The sequence below is a fragment of the Equus caballus genome, chromosome 8 (genome assembly GCF_041296265.1).
Source record: "Equus caballus isolate H_3958 breed thoroughbred chromosome 8, TB-T2T, whole genome shotgun sequence".
NCBI lineage: Eukaryota > Metazoa > Chordata > Mammalia > Perissodactyla > Equidae > Equus > Equus caballus.
The window spans coordinates 49,732,889-49,746,506 of record NC_091691.1 but is presented as its reverse complement, the minus strand read 5'-3'; the positions used below and the strand labels follow the sequence as shown (position 1 = coordinate 49,746,506).

Sequence of the window (13,618 nt, the reverse complement as noted above, 5' to 3'; positions counted from 1 at the left end):
GGGAACTGAATTCTGCCAACAACCAATGAGCCTAGAAGACCCCAAGCTCCAGGGGAGATCAAAATCCTGGCCAGAACCTTGATTTCAGCCTTGTGAGACCCTGAGCACAGAAACCAGCAAAAATATGCCTGGACTCAAGTGAGATAATAGAAAATATAAATATTGGCCTCTGCCCCCAGTTCCTGGCACAGACCTCCTAAAATCCTTGTAATTTCCTAGGCTATAAGAGCACTAGAGGCATCTTTTGTTCTAGGATTTGGTTTTTGACCCCTGTTCCTGACACAGAGTTCCTAAACCCCTTGGAATTTCCTGCATGATAGAAGTGTGTTTGGTTCTAACGAGGTGACTGTTGATGGGCTCCTGGACAGGGGCTGGTCACCAGAAGGACCAAACCGTGATTATAAGCTTGGAATTTTCAGCCCCGCCTGTCCATTCTCTAGAGAGGGGAGAGGGGCTGGAAATGGAGTTAATTATGGACCATGCCTATGTGATGAAGCTTCCATAAAAATCTCAAAAGCACAGGGTTCGGAGAGCTTCCAGGTCGGTGAACATGTGGAGGTTCAGGGAGAGCGGCTCACCTGGAGAGGGCATGGAACCTCAATGCCCCTTCCCACATAACTTGCCCTACGTGTATTTGGGTGAGCCACTCGGAGTCATTGGGTGTGTACACTTGCAGACGTGTGCGTGTGTAGGCAGGTGGGCGTGTGGCTGCTGTCCGTGTGCATGGCCATGTTTGCCTTGGCTGTGCTTCCCTCACCTGTGGCAGCGCCTAGTGGCCATCAGGTGGCCTCCGCAGGGGCAGCTCTGTGTGCTTTGTTAGCAGCTGCATTGTGTACCATTGTATTGAGTCTGTTCTCTCTATCCAAAATTATTTTTTTATATGCTGTTGGAGTAGGAATATAATTCAGTTTTGTTGACGAAAATAATCCATAACCAATCTATAAATGAAAATTTGGGTGAGTTTATTCTGAGCTGAAATCTGAGGACCATGGCCCAGGGCCTTTCTTCCCGAAGGAAGAAAGGGCACCAAAGAAGTGAGGTATACAGAGTGGTTATATACCCCCATACAGGACGTTTCACATATGATTGAAATGTCCCTCCCACAATAGTCACAAGATGGCCCTGTCAGCACAGTGCTTGATGGACACAGCAGGTAGTGGGTACTGCTATCTTGGTGGGCGTAGCAGGAGGCAAGTCTATTGTCTCGAGCTGGGTGGTCACAGATGAGCGCTGCAATCAGTTCCTAGCCTAAGGAAAGATGCTTAATCCTTAAGGGAATGCCAACGTTGGGAGGGGGAGGGAAGTTGCACCTTTATCTCAAGGGCTTTTGCTCTTGCCATAGGGAATCTCTAAAGCAGATATACAATGCATGCTCAACGGCCTCAGTCAGGCCCTTTTGGAAAGACAAAGTCAGGCCGAATTAGGTTTACACAAAATGGCTTCCTCATATACTCCAATATATCCTATTACTTTCCATTTTTATTTGTTATGTCTCTTCCATCTAGATAGTCATCTGTGTGCTTTGTCAAATCCTTTCATAATAAACTGGTAAAAAGTATGGAAACTGTTTTCCTGAGTTCTGTGCACCATTCTAGCAAATTAATCAAACCCCAAGAAGAGGTCATGGAAACCTCTGATTTACTGCTTGTCAGTTCAGAAGCAAAGGTGACAACCTGAACTTGCGAATGGCATCTCAAGTAGGACTGAGCCATTAACGTGTGGGATCTGATGCTATCTTCAGGCAGATAGTGTCAGAACTGAGTTAAATTGTAGGACACCTAGCTAGTGTTGCACAGAATTGCTTGGTGGGGAAAACCCCCACAGCTTTGGTGTCAGAAGTCTTGTGAGTGTGGTAGTAGTGTGAGAGTAAAGGAGACACAGGAGGGAGAACTATTTCTCCTAACTCAACTCCTAGCCCACAGAGACTTTCAGATAATAATTGTGTTATTTTTAAGCCGCTAGATTGGCGGTAATTTGTTATGCAGCAATAGAAAACTAATACACTCATTTAATGCTTACAACAACCCTCTGAGACATGTACTATTAATATTCCCACCTCACAGATAAGAAAAACTAGGCACAGAAAGATTAATAACTTGCCCAAATTACACAACTGGTAGCGGGATTTAAATTCCAGCAGTCTGGCATAAGAGCCTACCCACATCTGTGCACATCACTCATCATCCTGCTAAAAATTCCCAGGTCTTTATCTACCCAGACACCTCCAGTGGGTGATCCAAGGCTCAAATGCTACAAAACAAGCTCCCAAAAGGATCCCATAAAAAAAATCAAAAGACACATTGTAGACTTGCGGGAGATGTCTGTCATTCATATAAATTACCAATGTTTAGTATCTAGAACATATTAAGAAATCCTATAAATCAAAAACAAAGACAAATAACCCAATAGAAATACGAACAGAAGATATGAACAGGCATTGGCAGAAAGGGAGTGTCAAATAACCAATAAAACTACCGATGGTGCCTGGCCTGTTAGGACTCATGCAAATTTCAACACTGATGAAATCCTAACTACGGCAAGAATATGAAGCAACAAGGACTTTCATGTTCTGCTGGTGGGAGTATAATTCATACAACCACTTTGGAGAGTGATTCAGGAACATTGGGTAAAACTGAAAATAAGAATGTCTTTTGAATCAGAAATTCTACTTTAAGGTACATCTAATGGAGAAACTCTGGCCCACGTGCATAAAAAAATGTACAAGAATAGTCATTTAAGTCTTACTTGTAACAGGGAGAAAAAGGAAAACAAATTAAGTGTCCACAACAAAAGAGTCAGTAATTAAGCTGGATAAATCCATGGTTTTTCTGTCCCTAAATGTGACCTATCTCTCCATTGATTTAGGTGTTCTTCAATGTTTTAAATAAAGTTTGCATTTGGTTTTGTAGTCTAACTCTGATTTTAACTGGTTTTAATGTTCATTGCCAGTCCTCTATGCCATGATCTCTCAATTCTTAAATTTTAAATTTTCACTTATCTAAATGAACTGGGTTATATGTCCAAGTAATTTCCTTTCAATACAAGTATGTTATCAAGGCTTTTGTACATATGATAACATCTTCTCTAATCTTCCCAAACAATCAAGCCAGGCATAAAATTCTCTAATTGCACACTTTTCTCTACAAGCAGTGTTGGCATTGATCATTTTTCTTCTGGCATTCATAGAGGTCTAAGCCTCCGTTTTCTTTGTTTTAAAGAGACTCCTTTTATCTGGTCTTGGAACCAAGGAGTGGAGTAGTGTCTGTTCCTGCAATTTTAGGCTCTCCTTGACCAAAGGTCCTGGTTCCCTGAGATGGTGAACTTCTACTAAGGAACCAGGCAAGAGTTCCGCTGATGCAGAAGAACAGATCAGCGAGCTGGATGAAAGACTAGAGGAAATCACCCAAGCTGAACAGAAAAAAGAATTAAACAGAATGAGAACAGTCTAAGGGAACTCTGGGACAATATAAAGCATGCTAACATTCGGATTATAGGTGTCCCAGAAGGACAAGAGAGAGACAAAGGGGCAGAAAATTTATTTGAGGAAATAGTAGGGATGAAAATTTTCCTAATCTGGGGAAGGAAACAGACATCCAAGTTCAGGAAGCACAGAGAGCTCCAAACAAGATAAACCCAAAGAGGCCCATGCCAAGACATATTATAATTAAAATGTCCAAAATTAAAGACAAAGAGAGAATCCTAAAAGCAGCAAGAGAAAGGCCACAAGTGACATATAAAGGGAAGCCCAACAGGCTATCAGCGGACTTCTCAGCCAAAACCCTACAGGTGAGAAGATAATGGCAAGAGGTATTTAAAGTGCTAAAAGGAAAAAACCTACAGGCAAGAATACTCTATCCATCAAGGCTGTCATTCAGAATGGAAGGAGAGATAAAGAGCTTCCCAGACAAGCAAAAATTAAAGGAGTTTATCACCAAGAAACCAGTTCTACAAGAAATGCTGAAGGGACTTATTTAAGTGAGAAAGCAATGACCACAAATAAAGATTTTAAAAAATTTAATTATTATCAAAAAAACAAAAAAACAGGCAATAAAATCACTTGTAAAGGTAAAAATATAGTAAAAGTAGCAGATCAACTACTTATGAAGAAGATATGAAGGTTAAAAGACAAATGTACTAAAATCGCCTATCTCAATGATAAGAGGGTAATGGATGGACACACACTAAATAAGAGACTATATAATTTGAAAAACATAAAATGTGGGAGGAGGGGAGTGAAAAAGTAGAGCTTTTAGAAAGAGGGCAAGCTAAAGAGTCTATCAACTCGATATAGACTGTTATATACATAGAATATTAAATAGGATCCTCATGGTAATCACAAATCAGAAACATAATAAGCAAGCAAAAAAGTAAGACAAAAGAAATCAAACACATTACTAAAGATAGCCATCAAACCACAAGGGAAGAGAGCAAGAGAAAAAGAGATAAAAACACGACAAACAAGCACGTAGCAACGGAGAATGGATTGGTGGTTACCATGGAAGCGTGGGAGGACAAAAGGGGTGATGAGGCTCACATGTGAGCGGATGGACTATAATTAGTTTTTGGGTGGTGAACATGATGTAATCTACACAGAATTCAAAATATATTATGATGTACATCCGAAAGCTATATAACGTTATAACCCAATGTTACTGCAATTTAAAAAAAAAAGCAGACTTCCGCTGAACCTAAAGCTCTAACTACCATTTGGGGATTCTCACACTAGTAGATCAGAAAGCAGAGTGAAGTTACCATACTGGTGGTAACTGAGCCAGACATCATGAGGAAACAAGATTGCTGCTACATAATTGAGGCAGGGGAGAATATGTCTGGAACTTAGGGATTCATCAGGCCACCGCTTGTCATTTCCACACACAGCAAACATGCCTGGCAAGAATATAGCAATTAAGGGCTCAGACCCCTCCAAGAAAGGGTTTGAGTATCCCACTGGGCAAGCACCCTAGACCAGCAGAACGACGAGCCAAGGGTGAGGGGATCTAGAATGCGTCGCAGATGAGGGAGATGGTAAATATTAGTCACAGTTTGGGGACCAACTGCAGCGGAGGAAGCTGTAGCATGAGTTCCCAACTATCCTGTTGTAAGTCTATTTTTTAGGAATTTTATCTGGCCAGTCTAGGAGAATTGATGACAGTACGCCATGGACCTGATGCAGGGCACGAATGGATCAGAATGGTGCAGGTGGTAGACTGTAGCGATGCCTTTGATGCAGGCCCCATCTTCTCCCTCTTAACACTTCAGTGCATGCCCATTCATCTTCCAACTGCTGGCACCCACTCTGCACCACTGCAGGCCAGAAGCACCCCAGAAATAATGCCCTGGGAGCAAGCTTCAGTCAGTGACTGACAGGAGATAGTAGAAACCCTAGTCTCCTCTTCAAGTGAGGTAAGACTGAGCTTCATGTTTCACAGTGTTCCCTAGTTCCCCAGGTAGGAGTAACCATATTCATTGACTTATTTTTCTTCTCTGTCTCACATTCCCATCCCCAACAGTATTTGCTGGAATTATTTCCCATATCAACCACTTACACTCAAATCCTGCTTCTTCTTCTGTAGAAATCCAAATGAAAACAGTTGAGCAGATTTACCAAAAAACACCAGAATCAGAACCCTTCACTTGTATGGGCCCCTTCCCCTAGTAATATATTCACACGGTCATGTGCTTTTGTGAAATTCACCAAGAAAGATAATTTTGTTTCTATTTTCTTAATGGATGTTCCAAATTTGTATAAGCTCCAGGCCTCACAAAGCCTGGATCCACTCCTGATTATCTGATATTCCATATACACTATTTATTTGTTTATTTATTGTTATTTGTCTTCCCTCCCCAGAACGTAAGCTCCAATTGGGCAGGAATTTTGTCGGATTTGTTCACTGCTGAATCCCAGTACCTTTATCAGTGCCAAGCACACAGTAGATGTTAATAATTTTGTTGAATAAATAAGTGAGTAAGCCCCAAATGAACCAAGCCCTGCCCTGTGTCCACCTCTCTGCATCTGCTCCTTCCTCTGATTAGAATCCTATCTGTTCCTCCTTCAGCAGCTACTCACTCAAGACCTATCTCAAATGTCCACGAATCACGTGGGTGGAAGCGCAGACACAAACTTAGGGAAGGATTTATAGCCACCCCAAATGCCTACTTCCCTTTCAGGTATGATTTCTCATATGTGCCTATTTTAACTTTTCATTTTAAATTTTTCAAACACACAGAAAATAGAAATAGCACAATAATCATATATCCACCATTTAAATACAATTGTTAACCTTTTGCAATATCACTTCACCAACATATATTTTTATTTGATTACATATAAATTTTAGTATTGTAAAACAGTTGATTATGCCTCATGATTCATGGATCAGCTGGGCGTTTCCTCTGCTGGGCTCACCTGGGCTCAGTCCTGTTGCTGCAGTCCCCTGGGAGGTCAACAGAGCTGGAAGGGCAAGATGGACTCAGTCCCAGGTGCAGTGGTTGGTGCTGGCTGTTGGCTGGGCACTCGGTTCTCCCCTACGACAGTTTCAGAGCAGGTTTCAGGAGGGAGAACGCGAAAGCTTCATGGCCTCTTGACGTGTATGCTCACACAACATCACTTCTGCCATATTTTTTTAATCAGTTTTATTGACATGTAATTTACATACTATAAAATTCAATCATTTTAAGTGCACGAATCAATGATTTTTAATCAATATACAAGGTTGTGTAAATATCACCATAATCCAGTTTTAGAACATTTTTTTCACCCCAAAAAGATCCCTCATGACCATTTGTAATAAATCTCTCGACCCGCAGCCCCTAACAACCACTAATCTACTTACCGTCTCTATAGATTTGCCTTTTCGAGACATTTCATATCAATGTGGAATCACACAATATGTGATCTCTTGCATCTGGCTTTTTACTTAGCATAATGTTTTTGAGGTTCATCCCTGTTGTAGCACATGTCAATAATAATTTGTTCCCTTTTATGGCTCAGCAATATTCCATTGTATGGACAGATGACATTTTGTTTATCCATTCACCAGTTGATGGACATTTGGATTGTTTCCATTTTGAGGCCAATGTAAATAATGTTGCTATGAACATTCATATACAAGTCCTTGTGTCAGTATATATTTTCTCTTGGGTGGATACCTAGGAGTGGAATTACTGGATCACGTAGTAAATTTACATTTCACTTCTTAACTGTTTTCCAAAGTGTCTGCCCTATTTTACACGCCCACTGGTAATGACTGTTCATCTAGTTTCTGTACATCCTCCCATCTCTTAATCCAGAAAAGACTCCAGCTCCCCAATTACTTTCATGAAATTTAGTTTTTTAAGAAGCCTAGTCAGTTGTATTTTACAATCTCCCACATTCTAAATCTTACTTTGTTTCTTTATGATGTTGTTTAACTTGTTTCTATAGCCCCTGTATTTCCAGGAACTGCAAGTAAGACCTGAAGATTTGATTACACTCGGGTTAACCCTTTGACAAGTGGTAATATGTACATCCTATTGCATATATCAGGAGGCACACCAAGTCTGATTATCCTACTATTAGTAATTTTTAAATCGATCAGTGTGGTGGGGTGGTGAAAGATCTCTCATTTTCTAAAGGAATTTTCACCATTGGCAGTTAGCAAGTAATCCGTCGAGCAATTCTATGCCTATTGCCAAAAAGATAAAGTGTGAGGGGGTGTTTTAGATAACTTACAAAATATTAAAACACAAGGTGATAACGAAAATTTTAAATGTAATATTTTAAAGAACAATACGTGTACTTAGCTTCTGGAATGAATTAAGCAGTGCAATTGAGAACTCATTCGGCCATGAGTTTTCTGGTAACCAAAACAATGAAGCAAAGACGTCTAGTAAGAGGTTTCTGTTCCAGAAAGAGTAAGGTACATACATCCCTCCACTGAGGTGAACGGACTCCAGCAGGAATTCTCACAGGGAGGCTTATATGAGCACATTGAATAATGGAGCGGATAATCACTCTAATGAGGAGGAAAGCCCCATATTGGTATACCTTGACTGAAGAACCCGCCTTCTCTATCTGAAAAGGAAGTCTTCATCCATCAAACATCCAATTTTATGAGACAGCCCCTAAACAGTGAGGAAAGAAAGGGACACCTGTCATTCCTGCAAGTCCAATTGAAGCAGCCCTAGAAATTAGCAAAATGCCAGATTAGTTTAGCAGTCTTGTTTTATTCCTCTTATAACAATATTTCTAAGGGAACTATGATCACACACACATACATATATGTATATGGTCAAGAACATTATTTTCTGATCATCTGATATAATACAGCCAAACAATTTAGAGACCCTGGAAGAAGAGAGAAATATAATCCCCACGAATCTTTTTTCACATTCTTCCCCTCTCTCTCTCTCTCTCTCATCACTTATTACGAGCAAACTTCTGGCAAATGCTGAACTGCAATCAATTTGTAGTGACAAATGACTAAAATGCCAGTCTTCTGTGTTGTTGAGCGGAGGAAAATACATATGTTTTCGATCTCAGACATGCAGATGGCACGGTTGAAAGTGTTGGGAAAATTTAGGAACGTGATTTATATTTCTGCCAGAGACAGAACATCCTACTCTCTCAGGGAAGCTACCAGAGCCACATTATTTTTTCTCAAAAAACAGCTTTTGATCTACCCATAAACTCACAAAACAGTGCTTTGTTGATAAATCTGCATCACAAAACGTGGAAGAAACTGCACTGTCTTTTAAAATGTTTAATGCGTAGTCTCTGGCATTCAGAAAACTATTTTAGTTCCAACTCTACTAATCAAGTAGACCTGCACAAGTTACGTCTCCTAGTTTCTGCTTCTCTGTCTTTGGAAAGGATAATACCCATCTCTCAGAGTTGTTTTGAGGAGGAAAGAAAATAATGTAAATAAAGTGCTCAGCACAAGGGTAAGCACTCCATAGATGGCAGTTACTGCTGCCGCGGAACACGCTCAAGATTCAGCAGCCCCTCTCCAGCTCCCTCCTTCAGCCCCCCCGCTCTCCAGACCCCCTCCCTCCGGCCCCCTTCTCTTCAGACCCCCTCTCTCCAGCTCCTTTCTGCAGACTGAATGATGAGTAGGCGCAGTGAGAAGGAAAGACAGCGGCTCCTTGTCGACAGCTGAGCAAGCCCTGAACATAAATTCTGATAAAAGCTGAACTGGAGAAAGGCTTAGCCCAGAGGGTGAAGAGGAGCTTCCGACTGCTTTCCTCATACCTACTGGCCTTTCACCTGCAAATCCAAGGGCGGGTGGAACGTCTGCCGCGCAGGGAAGGGCCACTCCAAAACAATGAGGCCAGAGCAAATGACAAAATACCGTGTAAAGGTCCGTCACTTTCCCCTGGCCTGGGCCCCCTTCCTAGGGGACTTTTGTCACTTAGCCTGTGGGTCCGGCAGGAACACAGGCCAACCTGCCCTACAGTAGCAAGTGAAGGGGCTGCCGAATTTAGGCACGGTAACTTCATCCCCTGGTAAAACCTGCTTCGGGGAATATTCGAATCAGACTAGTTTCTCCTCTTCCCAGGAGAGAGTCTGTCCCTGTCTCTCCTGTGTGAGCTGCGGTGGAAGTCTCTGAAGCGAGAAGTAGTATTGTTCTCTTCAAGGTTGAAACTTGTTTTATAAATACAAAAATTGTGGCAAAATTCTCTGTTGGGGAAGGATGATATTTGGTTGTGCTGGGATCCCATACTTGGCAGAATTTGGAATCTCTGATCCCAAGACACTAAATGCCAGTTGTACCTGCCCTCTCATTGTGACAGCCAGAAAGGACCCCTCTTTGGTTCCAAATGTCCCTTGAAGGGTACCCACACAGACTGAGAATCCCCGGCTGACGGTCAGATGGTCTTGCTGACAATTGTTAATCAACAGGTATTCCTTTTTCAAGCCATTCGTTTATGATAAAACAAGCCAAATGCTTTCCTGATGTTTGTCTTTCTACATGTTATGGTCAGAGAGAATAAACTCCATTTACATAACTTTTACATATTTAGATAATGTAAAGCGCTTAGTATAGTGCTAAGCAAATTGTGAGCAGTCGACAAATAATTAGCTACTACATTCTTTATTAGTACCACTGATGCGGGGTCGGTGAGCAGAGGAGTCGAAAGAAAGATTTCTTGGACTCTCAAGATCTGGCAGTAATGCTCTTTTGTTTAGAGAATAGTGTGGAATAGCATGGGGACAGGACCAACGGGCAGGAGGAGCTGCTGCTGCCCCTGCTGCTGCTGCAAACATGGGTGGGGAGTCAGGCTAAATTTAAGGCATAGGTATGTGAGTCATCTCTTTACAAGACAAAGGAAAGAACATGTAAAAAAATTAAAATGGTATCAGTGCAGGTGGGGTCTGGCCATTGGGTGGTCCCACAACTTTCGATACGAATCTGGTCATATAGATCAGCATGTAGGTGAGGATGCCCTGGGCTTCTCTCCCTGGAGCAGCCCTAATTCATACCATAAAAATCCACTGGGTCATATAGTTTGGCATGTAGGCCAGGTCACCTTGGACTTCTCTAGCTGGGGCAGCCTTAATCCACATCACCATTATCAACTTTATTTGATTATTAAATATTAGTTGAAAGTTAAAAGAACAATATTTTATACCATTTTGAACATAAATTTCACCTGAGAGGGATTATTTCTGTCTTTTCCAATTCCTACATTAGCACTCTGGTCTCCCCAAGACAGTTTCCTTACCTGTAAAGCGGGGATGATAGTACTGACACTATGGGGTTGTTATGAGGCTTAAATGAGACCATGTTTGTGAAGTATTGATGTGTTAGCAACTAAACATGTTGTTTCCTAGGTTATTTTAACAGGTTTGGGGTGTAGGGAAGGGTAAAAAAAACTCAGATAGCTTCCGAAATCTCTATCTAATCTAATTCCAAATATTAATGTGCATACTAATCACCTGGGAACCTTGTTAAAATGCAGATTCTGACTCAGGAGGTGGAGGGGGGTGGGGTGGCCTGAGATTCTTCATCTAACAAGCTCTGAGAAAGAGGTTTTAGAGTCTAACAGATCTGGATTTGCATCCGATACAATCAATAATTATGTCATAAGTTACCTTTGAGACTCAGTTACTATATCGGTAAAATGGTTATAATAATATACACCTTATATAATCAGTATAATTATATAACACAGTATATTTAAAGCAATTGCCATATTGTAGGCCCTTAGTATAAGTTCTGCTTTCCTACCCTGAGAAAACTTGCAGAGTTTTGAAAAGATTTATCAAACCAACAAAATTTCAATTCAGTGATAGAGATTTCCCTTTCCATAAAGGAAGTTATGCTATATTGTATTGTCTGTTCAAAATATTTGCTGCCCCTCACTCTGGGAGGATAATATCTCCCCACCTCAGTGATGCCTGACTCAGCCACATGACTTATGGGAGCCAAAGAAACATGATAGACGTAAATTACTCCAATTTCAGACCAAAGCGTCAAGAGTCAACAGGAGTTTCCACTGTTGTCCTTTCTCTCTTTTGTTTTTTCTTTCTTGCTGTCCCAGAAGACAGGTGTTCTTTCAGCCTCAGTCCTAGAATGAAAGTGTGGTGAATAAAGAATTTGTCTGGTTTTTGTTCAAGGTTCCTGGCAAGGAGCTTCTAAAACACTTGAAATTTCCTGAGTAACAATGGTGTCTTTGTTATGCTAATGCCGTGGCTGTGGTGGGTCCCTAGATAACCTCAGGATGGGGTGTGGTTAACAGAAAGGTCAGCCATGTGATTAGAGGGTTGGAACTTTGGGCCAGCCTGACCTCTGGGGAGCAGGGGAGGTGTGGAGATAGAGTTAAATCACACAGGGAAGATTTAATCAATCATGACTACAGAATGAAACCCCAATAAAAACTCTGGACACTGAAGCTCTGTGGAGCTTTCCTGGAGAGTGATAAGAACTGACTCCACAAGGGGAGGGCTTTGCATTCCCTCCCAGATCCCACCCTCTGTGTACTCTTAGGAGAGCTATAATCATAAGTATGGCACTTTTTTGTGTTCTGTGAGTCATTCTAACAAATTATCAAACCTGAGGGAGTTGTGAAAAACCCTGAATTTATAGCCAGTCAAAAGTGTAAGTCACCTCAGGACCCCTGAAGTGTGTCCAGGGTCTGAAGTAAGGACAGTCTTGTGAAGAGCCAAGCCCTTAACTTGTGGATTATTACCCTAACTCTGGGTGGCACATGTCAGAAACACATGGCGGTACATCCAGTTGGCAGTGAAACAGAATAGAATGAGACATAGAGCTGAACCTCATCAACATATAACATGAAGGAGAAATAAATCTTTAATGTTGTGAGCCACCGAGATCTTGGAGTTGTTTATATTGTAGCATCGTGTAATCTCATCTGACTGGTACAAAGGTAGACCATCCTTAGATTCCATTCTGAAGGAATTATATCTGATTAGCAATTTAGCTAGTAATGGAGTGTACACATAGGCGTACAATGAGCTGAGGTCACTCTTGCTTTTGGCTGCCCAGCATATTTTGCTCCATTCTCCTTTGTCAGGTAACTGTGCTCAGCCCCAGCCCTGGCCCCAGGGACGGCATGTTCCACAAGCCTGGCCAACCTTTGCACCTGCACACACTGATGGGAAGGAGTCTGCATGAGGCACGTCAGGATCTGTCCCTGGGGTTGTTAAGCTGAAAGTGCAACTGAAGCTTCTGGTGATCCCCTTTCTCGTCCTGTGGAGAGAGCCTATCTAAAGACAGAACCAAGCAGAGATGGAAGACAGACATCAATGAGGAGAGGCCTTGTGGCATTGCACCCCAGTTCCAGGGCTCAAACCCCTACTTCCTGCAGCAATACCTTTAATTCTGGGAGCCAGCCCAGAATCCTTCCCACCTACGTGAGCCTTAAGTCATCGTTTTTCTGTATGCTGATTTGGTTGGTTATCTGTCATGATAACTGAGGAGTCCAGACTAGCACAAATTAGAATTGAAACAATTCTGGCTATTAGAGAACTCTTTCGGTGGGCTTTGTATTCTATTTTGTTTTAATTGATTGGTACTTTTATGTTGATGAGTTTTCTGAATTCAAGCTGAAAAGTACCCTGGAATCTACCAAATGCAGAGGGACAACCAAAGGAATAGAAGGACTCCAAAGTGAACAAAAAGGCTGTGTTTCTAAATAGGTCTTGGATAGGCCTGGCCGTGGGTAATAGTCATCTAAATATGAAAATTGTGTTATCCCTGACAACTTATCCCAAATCATCTCATTATAAGCCAAATCTTCCAGAATAGTATGTTGTTTTTAAAAGGACTAGAACTTAAGAAGTTTGTGTTTGACCTTAGGTAAGAGCATGCAGAGGATGTATTCTGGCATCAGGTAGACCTTAGCTCCAATCCCCCCTTGCTACTTACCACCTGGGAGGCCTTGGCCAACCTACTTACTTCCTCTGGGCTTTAGTTTCATTTTCTGTAAAACAAGAATGATAACTACACTGTACTTACAATGTAGAGATTAAATGAAATACAGTGCATGTAAAGTGCTTAGGCACATACATTTAGCAGGGCATATGTTCTGTGCTTAATAACTGATAGTTATTAGTGTTATTATATCAGGTAATCTAGGCTGCTTCCGGTTGCCTAAAATGTGTGACTATTTAAAA

At 41.5% G+C, this 13,618-nt stretch overlaps 1 long non-coding RNA gene across 1 annotated transcript; it reads right to left on the bottom strand.

Annotated features, from left to right (window-relative positions):
* Positions 1 to 6,296: 6,296 nt before the first annotated feature.
* On the bottom strand, positions 6,297 to 8,124 carry LOC138915266 (uncharacterized). Its single transcript, XR_011420962.1, has 2 exons — positions 8,027 to 8,124; positions 6,297 to 6,525 (listed from the first exon to the last, which is right to left on the bottom strand). It is a non-coding gene; the product is annotated as an uncharacterized lncRNA (long non-coding RNA).
* Between the last annotated feature and the right edge of the window lie 5,494 nt (positions 8,125 to 13,618).